General features: G+C 41.1%; 1 long non-coding RNA gene across 1 annotated transcript; it reads right to left on the reverse strand.

Annotated features, from left to right (window-relative positions):
* Positions 1-5,196: 5,196 nt before the first annotated feature.
* Positions 5,197-11,272, reverse strand: LOC122804066. The gene is made up of 4 exons (XR_006365163.1): positions 11,149-11,272; positions 9,159-9,296; positions 7,166-7,303; positions 5,197-5,326 (listed from the first exon to the last, which is right to left on the reverse strand). It is a non-coding gene; the product is annotated as an uncharacterized LOC122804066 (long non-coding RNA).
* Positions 11,273-11,483: the final 211 nt, after the last annotated feature.

Here is an 11,483-nt window from a genome sequence, read left to right on the forward strand (position 1 = left end):
TAGAGTTTTCATTTTTAATGCATTCTAACATATGTCAGCAGCCTTATTAATACAGCCATTATGGGTGTTATCAGTGAAACTGAAGTAGACATTGCATGTCAACTTATTATAAGCATTTGACATTCTCAGAGTTTCTTGTAGCATTGTTCAAGCCCAAAGGCTGTTAAGGAATACTGATTCATCACAGCTGATTTTATATACAATATTGTCCATCAAAGTATCAAGTTTGATCATAAAGGAGGAAATAGTAGGTACAAATCTTGTTAACCATAATTGTTAAGTATTTGCTCCACATGATCTCATGACAATATGACATACTGAAATGTACATGATGATGTCTGTGTGATCTTAAGTTAGTAGACAAGGAAATGTTGTAAACAGAATGTATGAACTAAACAGTATAAATGTTATATGCAACTATTGCTTTACCACTCATGTAAGGATAGCATACAGAAAATTATTTAATTTCCTTACAACTACCAGTATACTTTAGATTTCTCACAAGTTCATCATGGCAGAGTTAGCACTGCACATGTTCTCGTGTGTAGAGATGGAAAAAAAAAATAATTTTTAGTTCCTTACACTTGATTTAATTTCCTTACAGATGGAATTTGTTTAGTATATTTACACTGCACTGCTTCCAAGTTCTTTAAGTTTGTCATAGAGTACATGCAGAAACTTATATTATTTATTTATTTATTTATTTATTGCAGTTGGTTTGCCAGGATAGTCCATTGGGCCATGAAGAACCCGTTTTCAATGGAGTCCTGGGGAGAAAAGCTCCAAAAACAGAAAATAGAAATACATTAACATTTGCTCCAAAAACAGAAAAATAGATATACATTAACATTTGATAGTAATTTCTAGATACAGTGGACTAGCAAAACACATGATAGCATATTTTAAGCAGTACAGGCATTGGTACAATCAATTGAAGGAACCGAATACAAACACATAAATGCAGTTTAAAGAACACACATAGTAGGTGAATATGGTAGATTATGTCATTAAAGGGCATTAAGTAGAGTTGGTTATGAGGGGTGACAGCAAGAGCATTCCCAGTTAGATGCTAGATGTAAGAAAAGTGACTTTTTGAAGGTAGAGTGGTTAGAGGTAATGCGGATGTTAGGTGGTAGAGAGTTCCAGAGGCGAGCGAGGCTGAAGGAAAGCAGGTTCTTGCCTGGGGGACGAGTCGGTTTGTGCACTTCTAGTAAATTTTGGTTATTAGACCTTAGCACTCTGTTTGGTAGGTGCATTTTAAGGGCAGGAGCAAGGGAGGGACATTTGGAGGGGTTTAGGATTAGCTTGTGGGCTAAAGTTAGTTGAGTATAAGTAAGATAGTTGGGAAGTTCTAACCATTTTAGTTTATGGAGGGAGAGACAATGGTGAGTAGAAGACCTTTGAGAGGTGGCGAATTTAGCAATTTTATTATAGCATGAAGTGAGCTGTGTTTTTAATGAGGACTGAAGATTAGTAAGTAGTGGAGCACCATATAAAAGGGAGGGGATGAGAAAGGAAGTAGCTAGAGTGGTTCTAGTGGTGGATGTAAGGTAGTCCTTTTGTCTATACAGCATGCCAATTTTTGATGTGTTTTTGATGTTTTTTGTAAGTGGGAATTGAATTTTAGTTGGTTGTCGATCTGAGCTCCGAGTAGTTTGGTATCTGATACTATTTCGAGAGGTAAGTTATTTTGACTGGTAATTAGGAAGGAGTTCATCTTGGGGAATGAGTTTGGAAGGGTAAATAACATTAATTTGGTTTTGGAGGCATTAAGAGCTAGATGATTGCTAAGCATCCATTGTTCTGTGGAAGAAAAGGCATCCTGAGTAAGTTTTTGAAGAGTGGGGATGGAAGAGGCAGAGCAGATGATAGTAGAATCATCAGCATATTGGATGATGCTGGAGAAAGGGATAGCTTTATGGAAGTCATTAATAAAGATATTGAAGAGTAGAGGACCCAGTATAGAGCCTTGTGGAACTCCGGTAGGGGTGCTTAGAAAGGAGGAGGTTGCTTTTTTCCACTTTACAGCTTGATTTCTGTTGGAAAGATAGCTAGAGAACCAGTTCAAAGAGGAGGAGGATAGGTAGAGTTTGGAGAGTTTAGTTAAGAGCAGGGTATGAGAGATAGTATCGAAAGCTTTAGAAAGATCAAGGAGTATGGTAGAAACGATTTGTCCTGAGTCACGGGCTTTATTGATCGTTTCAAGGAAGGAGAGAAGGGCAGTCATGGTGCTGTGATTAGGTCTGAAACCGTGTTGTGTGGGGGTGATAAGATTATTGTCAAGGAGATGAGGGAGGAGTTGAAGTTGTACACATTTTTCAAGGATTTTTGCAATGGGGGACAGGATGGCTATGGGACGGAAGTTGTTAATGCTGTTATTGTTACCACCTTTGTGTAGTGGTATGATATATGCTTGTTTCCAAATTTGGGGAACTGAGCCTTCTTGAAGGGAGCGGTTAATTAAGATGCTGATGGGATAGGCAAGACTTTCTGCAGCAATGCTAAGAAAGTAAGAAGGGATATTATCAGGAGCATTGGTACATGGTTTCAATTTCTGAAGGAGTTTCTTAATGGTAGCAGTAGGTATGGGGTTTAAAGTGAAAAGAGTGCAGTTATAGGGTGTTGAATGTGGGGGTGGTATAGGTGAGGATGGAATTTGTGCAGAAAGGGGTATAGTGGGATTAGTGGGAGTAGAGTAGGGTGTGGATGAAGAGGTACTGGGGGTTGGTGTAGGGGTGTAAGATGTAGTGGAGGAGATACAGAAAGAGGAGGTTAGTTTGGAAATAGAGTCAATAAAGAAGGAATTGAATTGGGTAGCTAAATCTAGTTCTGGAGCATTAGGATCTGGGTTTGGAGTATCTGGTTTACTGGGGTGGAGGAGAGTGGAGATTCCTTTCCAGAATTTTGAGGGTTGTTTTGTTTTGGTTTTGGAGAGTAGAGTAGTAATTTTGTCTATCAGAGGAGATGTGTTTCCTAACTTTATTGCGAAGCATTTTATATTCATTAAGGAGTGGGGTTGCCTTATTTTTTTGAAAACGTGCCCATGCTTTGTCTCTTTGTCTCATAGTAGAAAGAGTGGTTTTAGATAGCCAAGGGGCTGTGTTAGTTTTTATTCTCTTAGTCCGTAGGGGAGCTTGAGAATCAAGTATTTTTAAGAATGTTGAGTTAAAATATGAGACAGCATTGTCTAGAGGTAGTGTTTTTAGACAGGTCCAATTTACTGCTTTTAGAGAGTTTGAAAAGGTAGTTGGGTTGAACTTTTTTCGGTCACGGATAGTAATGATGTTGTGGGTCCGTTGAAGGATAGTGGGAAGTCGGTGTGTAAAGGTTGGTAGGTGATCACCTAGAGGGTCGGGAAGGATGCCGCTGTTGGTGAAATAGTGGGGATGAGAGACTAGAATCCAGTCCAGTATGCTCCCATTTGAGGGGGTTTTGGCGGGGTGAGTGGGTAAGTTGACTAGTTGAGAGAAATTGTAGAGGTTGATATTGGTGGTGTTTGCAGGAGCCTTGATAAGGGCCCAGTTAATGTTTACATCACCAAGGATTATGGTTTTGTTACTAATGTTGCTGGAAAGCCAACAGAGTATAAGTTCAAGTGTAGAGATATTATCCCCTGGTGGGATATAGAGGGAAGCTATATATATGTGCTTGTGATTATTGATCTGTAGTAGAGTAAGGAGAAGTTCAGCATTGTTAAATTGTGGGATAGGTTTGTTGTAGGGTGTAACTACTAGGGAGGCGGAATATATGAGAGCAACTCCTCCGCCTTTTTTGAGAGGTCTATCCTTTCTTATAATGGAGTAGTTAGGGGGAATAATTTCAGAGTCCTTAATATGAGGCTTTAGCCAGGTTTCAGAGATAGTCAAGATGTCAGGTTTATTGTGTGTTAGCCAAGCATGAAGGTTTGGGACTTTGTTAACGATACTTTGTGGATTTAAGGAAGTGAATAATAAGGATTTAGTAGTGGTGGATATAGTGGCAGGGCCTGGGTTGGGATGGATGTCACCTGATAAGAGAGTACCAATTAGGTGTGGTATAAAATAATTTAGGCGGATAGATAGCAGGGTTGTGAGATTGGGATTAGTGGTAAATTGGGTGGTTTTGTTGGTAGTTATGGGAATGGATATTGTGTGATGGGAGATAAGTCTATATCGATATAGAAGGAGGTTGTCTGAGGGATATAGATGGGGGGAAATAAGTGAGTATGATTGTGATTGAGGTGAGTTGTGGTGGTTTGTTATGTGAAAGGATGTAAAGGTGAAGGAGGTAGTGGGCTGAGAGAGATAGTGGAGGCAGGATAAGGAGAAGAGAAGTAGTAGTGAAAGGGTGATGAAGGAGTATTTACAAAGCATGATGTAAAAGAGTAACAATAGAGCGGTAATAGAAGTGGTATAGTATGTTATATAAGAGATGATTATGTGTAGAGAAGGTGAAAGTTGTTTTAGAAATAGGGAGTGAAGTAATAGCTGTAGAAAATAGGAGAGTAGTATTAGTTATAGAGGGGTGTGATCTAGGGAAGAGACTGGAGTATGTTTTGTTAATAGGTTGAATTAGGGGGTGGAGTGACAGTTGATTTTGGCGGGAAAAGAAGGGAAGGTATGGTGGGAGGAGTGATCACTGATTGGGTTAGAATGGAAGTGGGAGTGGTGATGGAGGGATAAATGTAGGGGTGCTGGGGGTGGGAATTGGGGGCAGGGTAGGGGAGCGGAGTGAGCCAGAGAGGATGGAGAGGCTCAAGAAACAATCAGTAGAAAGTAGTTGTAGTGGGGTGAGTATGCAGAGGGATATATAGAGGGGACCTAGATACTTGTGAAGAGTTGGTATAAGAGAATGGGAGCAGGAGTGAAAAAGGAAAGATTAGTGGTGTAGAGACAAAGAGTACAGGAGAGATAGGGTGACAAGAAGAACTGTTATAGCACAGTGAGAGTAAAAAGGTGAGTAAAGTAAGTCTTTTCAGGCAAGGGAGGATGCCACCTAGTGGACAAAAGCAGAAATGCACCTTAATGCACAAGGAATGTCCTGGGACAATTTGGGCTGAAAGAAGAAGGGAGGTAAAGTGAGCGAAAGAATAGAGAAGCTGGGATACAGGGGGGTTAAGCTGCTGGCTATCCTGGCAGGGGGTGCGTTAAAGCAGCTAGCAAGTCTTATACAATTGTATAGATAAAGGTCTAGCAGCAATTACACATACTTCTTTGTATTCCTCTTGTTCACTTTCCAAGGGAGTAAGGCAGGAAAAGGGTACGTTTGTTCCAGTAGTTGGGATTAACAGAGGAACCTTAATTTTGTCCACCCAGGCAAGTCACAGGGGTAGATCAGGGGTATAATGCTAGAAGACAAAGAAATGTGAGAAAAGAGGTTTAGTAATGGAAACACATCATTGACTCCAAGGCAGTACAATCATAAGAAATGACACACAAGTTATCTAGTAGAGAGCAGAAAGGGCAGTCATACTACAAGCAGTTTTGTACAAATAACCAATATTCAATTAACACATAGCAGAAAACTAAAAGGGCAGTCATACCACAAACAGTTACATACAGAAAACCATATTCAAGTAACACATTATAAAAACGTCTATTTTCATGATATAGGGAAGGGAAGAAGCAGTCATAAAGTCAGTACACACTGAAATATCAAAGCGGTCAGGTAGCAGACCTCAATATAGACAGGAGCAAGTTCTTGTTGCATAACGCTTGTGAAGATGGCGTAATTAAATTAACAAGCACGTGGACAATTAGCTGTTCCGAATGGTGATACTGTGTTTTAGGAAAATTTACCAATATGCTCTCTAAACAACCCTAATATAGTTATCATAGCCAGAAAACAATGTACCATGAGGTAAATAGCAGTTTTAAACGTCAGCAACGTTTATGAAGAGAAGTTACTCAGTGCACACCAGAATCATCAGTGCGGCAACTAATAGGCATTAGTAATAATACATATCCAACAAACAGGCATAATAAAAGCAGTTTGCAACAGCGTTTGACCAGTATTGAGCATAAAAAGGCAGTTTGTAACAGCGCTGACCAGTAAATAACAGTACGCTTCAAATTAGACAGTGGTCATCTATAATGCGCTATAAAAGCTGAACATATCAATTCTAGTATATGAAGAGATGAGGACGGGACATGGCCGATAGCCCCTGTGAGTGGGAGTATGCGAGGCAATAAAACATTAGCGACTCCTATATTAAAGGCTATTGCCTTAAAAAACATCTCAAACGGCAACACTATCCCTGCGCTTATAGAGTAGGCAGCACTAGATTATTACACAAAAGAAATAATGAACAAAATCAAACAACAGGATCTACTTACAGTAGAAACAACGCTCTACCAGGAATGCACAGCAGCTGAGGTCGGGCTTGTTTAAAAATGGCGCCCGCAGGACGAGAGGTGTTTTAAAACTTCTGGAAGGAAGTTGTAGGGAAGAGGTGGGAGGGGAAAGGGTAGGAGGGGCGGAGATGGGAGCAGTGGATAGAGACCGGAAAATATGTAAGGCAGTGGCAGAGGGGGAGGGACATATAGAAGGTAATCAGAATGGAAAGGCAGGGTTAGAGAGTACGGAGAGGTATGAGAAGCAAAGCAGAAACATGTAAGTCAGTGGAAGAGGGGGAGGGACATGAGAAAAGAAACCAAAAAGGAAGGCAGATTCAATGGGGTAAGGAGATATGGGAATCAGAGCAAAAGAGCCAGAGAGGATGGAGAGGCTCAAGAAACAATCAGTAGAAAGTAGTTGTAGTGGGGTGAGTATGCAGAGGGATATATAGAGGGGACCTAGATACTTGTGAAGAGTTGGTATAAGAGAATGGGAGCAGGAGTGAAAAAAGGAAAGATTAGAGGTGTAGAGAGACAAAGAGTACAGGAGAGATAGGGTGACAAGAAGAACTGTTATAGCACAGTGAGAGTAAAAAGGTGAGTAAAGTAAGTCTTTTCAGGCAAGGGAGGATGCCACCTAGTGGACAAAAGCAGAAATGCACCTTAATGCACAAGGAATGTCCTGGGACAATTTGGGCTGAAAGAAGAAGGGAGGTAAAGTGAGCGAAAGAATAGAGAAGCTGGGATACAGGGGGGTTAAGCTGCTGGCTATCCTGGCAGGGGGTGCGTTAAAGCAGCTAGCAAGTCTTATACAATTGTATAGATAAAGGTCTAGCAGCCATTACACATACTTCTTTGTATTCCTCTTGTTCACTTTCCAAGGGAGTAAGGCAGGAAAAGGGTACGTTTGTTCCAGTAGTTGGGATTAACAGAGGAACCTTAATTTTGTCCACCCAGGCAAGTCACAGGGGTAGATCAGGGGTATAATGCTAGAAGACAAAGAAATGTGAGAAAAGAGGTTTAGTAATGGAAACACATCATTGACTCCAAGGCAGTACAATCATAAGAAACGACACACAGGTTATCTAGTAGAGAGCAGAAAGGGCAGTCATACTACAAGCAGTTTTGTACAAAGAACCAATATTCAATTAACACATAGCAGAAAACTAAAAGGGCAGTCATACCACAAACAGTTACATACAGAAAACCATATTCAAGTAACACATTATAAAAACGTCTATCTTCATGATATAGGGAGGGGAAGAAGCAGTCATAAAGTCAGTACACACTGAAATATCAAAGCGGTCAGGTAGCAGACCTCAATATAGACAGGAGCAAGTTCTTATTGCATACGCTCTATAACGCTTGTGAAGATGGCGTAATTACATTAACAAGCACGTGGACAATTAGCTGTTCCGAATGGTGATACTGTGTTTTAGGAAAATTAACCAATATGCTCTCTAAACAACCCTAATATAGTTATCATAGCCAGAAAACAATGTACCATGAGGTAAATAGCAGTTTTAAACGTCAGCAACGTTTGTGAAGAGAAGTTACTCAGTGCACACCAGAATCATCAGTGCGGCAACTAATAGGCATTAGTAATAATACATATCCAACAAACAGGCATAATAAAAGCAGTTTGCAACAGCGTTTGACCAGTATTGAGCATAAAAAGGCAGTTTGTAACAGCGCTGACCAGTAAATAACAGTACGCTTCAAATTAGACAGTGGTCATCTATAATGCGCTATAAAAGCTGAACATATCAATTCTAGTATATGAAGAGATGAGGACGGGACATGGCCGATAGCGTCCCTGTGAGTGGGAGTATGCGCAGGCAATAAAACATTAGCGACACCTATATTAAAGGCACTATCGCCTTAAAAAACATCTCAAACGGCAACACTATCCCTGCGCTTATAGAGTAGGCAGCACTAGATTATTACACAAAAGAAATAATGAACAAAATCAAACAACAGGATCTACTTACAGTAGAAACAACGCTCTACCAGGAATGCACAGCAGCTGAGGTCGGGCTTGTTTAAAAATGGCTCAAGCCCAGGACGAGAGGTGTTTTAAAACTTCTGGAAGGAAGTTGTAGGGAAGAGGTGGGAGGGAAAGGGTAGGAGGGGCGGAGATGGGAGCAGTGGATAGAGACCGGAAAATATGTAAGGCAGTGGCAGAGGGGGAGGGACATATAGAAGGTAATCAGAATGGAAAGGCAGGGTTAGAGAGTACGGAGAGGTATGAGAAGCAAAGCAGAAACATGTAAGTCAGTGGAAGAGGGGGAGGGACATGAGAAAAGAAACCAAAAAGGAAGGCAGATTCAATGGGGTAAGGAGAGATATGGGAATCAGAGCAAAAGAGCCAGAGAGGATGGAGAGGCTCAAGAAACAATCAGTAGAAAGTAGTTGTAGTGGGGTGAGTATGCAGAGGGATATATAGAGGGGACCTAGATACTTGTGAAGAGTTGGTATAAGAGAATGGGAGCAGGAGTGAAAAAAGGAAAGATTAGAGGTGTAGAGAGACAAAGAGTACAGGAGAGATAGGGTGACAAGAAGAACTGTTATAGCACAGTGAGAGTAAAAGGTGAGTAAAGTAAGTCTTTTCAGGCAAGGGAGGATGCCACCTAGTGGACAAAAGCAGAAATGCACCTTAATGCACAAGGAATGTCCTGGGACAATTTGGGCTGAAAGAAGAAGGGAGGTAAAGTGAGCGAAAGAATAGGGAAGCTGGGATACAGGGGGGTTAAGCTGCTGGCTATCCTGGCAGGGGGTGCGTTAAAGCAGCTAGCAAGTCTTATACAATTGTATAGATAAAGGTCTAGCAGCAATTACACATACTTCTTTGTATTCCTCTTGTTCACTTTCCAAGGGAGTAAGGCAGGAAAAGGGTACGTTTGTTCCAGTAGTTGGGATTAACAGAGGAACCTTAATTTTGTCCACCCAGGCAAGTCACAGGGGTAGATCAGGGGTATAATGCTAGAAGACAAAGAAATGTGAGAAAAGAGGTTTAGTAATGGAAACACATCATTGACTCCAAGGCAGTACAATCATAAGAAACGACACACAAGTTATCTAGTAGAGAGCAGAAAGGGCAGTCATACTACAAGCAGTTTTGTACAAATAACCAATATTCAATTAACACATAGCAGAAAACTAAAAGGGCAGTCATACCACAAACAGTTACATACAGAAAACCATATTCAAGTAACACATTATAAAAACGTCTATCTTCATGATATAGGGAGGGGAAGAAGCAGTCATAAAGTCAGTACACACTGAAATATCAAAGCGGTCAGGTAGCAGACCTCAATATAGACAGGAGCAAGTTCTTATTGCATACGCTCTATAACGCTTGTGAAGATGGCGTAATTACATTAACAAGCACGTGGACAATTAGCTGTTCCGAATGGTGATACTGTGTTTTAGGAAAATTAACCAATATGCTCTCTAAACAACCCTAATATAGTTATCATAGCCAGAAAACAATGTACCATGAGGTAAATAGCAGTTTTAAACGTCAGCAACGTTTATGAAGAGAAGTTACTCAGTGCACACCAGAATCATCAGTGCGGCAACTAATAGGCATTAGTAATAATACATATCCAACAAACAGGCATAATAAAAGCAGTTTGCAACAGCGTTTGACCAGTATTGAGCATAAAAAGGCAGTTTGTAACAGCGCTGACCAGTAAATAACAGTACGCTTCAAATTAGACAGTGGTCATCTATAATGCGCTATAAAAGCTGAACATATCAATTCTAGTATATGAAGAGATGAGGACGGGACATGGCCGATAGCGTCCCTGTGAGTGGGAGTATGCGCAGGCAATAAAACATTAGCGACTCCTATATTAAAGGCGCTATTGCCTTAAAAAAACATCTCAAACGGCAACACTATCCCTGCGCTTATAGAGTAGGCAGCACTAGATTATTACACAAAAGAAATAATGAACAAAATCAAACAACAGGATCTACTTACAGTAGAAACAACGCTCTACCAGGAATGCACAGCAGCTGAGGTCGGGCTTGTTTAAAAATGGCGCCCGCAGGACGAGAGGTGTTTTAAAACTTCTGGAAGGAAGTTGTAGGGAAGAGGTGGGAGGGGAAAGGGTAGGAGGGGCGGAGATGGGAGCAGTGGATAGAGACCGGAAAATATGTAAGGCAGTGGCAGAGGGGGAGGGACATATAGAAGGTAATCAGAATGGAAAGGCAGGGTTAGAGAGTACGGAGAGGTATGAGAAGCAAAGCAGAAACATGTAAGTCAGTGGAAGAGGGGGAGGGACATGAGAAAAGAAACCAAAAAGGAAGGCAGATTCAATGGGGTAAGGAGAGATATGGGAATCAGAGCAAAAGAGCCAGAGAGGATGGAGAGGCTCAAGAAACAATCAGTAGAAAGTAGTTGTAGTGGGGTGAGTATGCAGAGGGATATATAGAGGGGACCTAGATACTTGTGAAGAGTTGGTATAAGAGAATGGGAGCAGGAGTGAAAAAGGAAAGATTAGTGGTGTAGAGAGACAAAGAGTACAGGAGAGATAGGGTGACAAGAAGAACTGTTATAGCACAGTGAGAGTAAAAAGGTGAGTACAGTAAGTCTTTTCAGGCAAGGGAGGATGCCACCTAGTGGACAAAAGCAGAAATGCACCTTAATGCACAAGGAATGTCCTGGGACAATTTGGGCTGAAAGAAGAAGGGAGGTAAAGCGAAAGAATAGAGAAGCTGGGATACAGGGGGGTTTAAGCTGCTGGCTATCCTGGCAGGGGGTGCGTTAAAGCAGCTAGCAAGTCTTATACAATTGTATAGATAAAGGTCTAGCAGCCATTACACATACTTCTTTGTATTCCTCTTGTTCACTTTCCAAGGGAGTAAGGCAGGAAAAGGGTACGTTTGTTCCAGTAGTTGGGATTAACAGAGGAACCTTAATTTTGTCCACCCAGGCAAGTCACAGGGGTAGATCAGGGTATAATGTTCTTTGTATTCCTCTTGTTCACTTTCCAAGGGAGTAAGGCAGGAAAATACGTTTGTTCCAGTAGTTGGGATTAACAGAGGAACCTTAATTTTGTCCACCCAGGCAAGTCACAGGGGTAGATCAGGGGTATAATGTTCTTTGTATTCCTCTTGTTCACTTTCCAAGGGAGTAAGGCAGGAAAAGACGTTTGTTCCAGT

Source organism: Protopterus annectens, chromosome 6.part0 (assembly GCF_019279795.1).
Source record: "Protopterus annectens isolate FY-2018-M chromosome 6.part0, PAN1.0, whole genome shotgun sequence".
Taxonomy (NCBI): Eukaryota; Metazoa; Chordata; order Ceratodontiformes; family Protopteridae; genus Protopterus; species Protopterus annectens.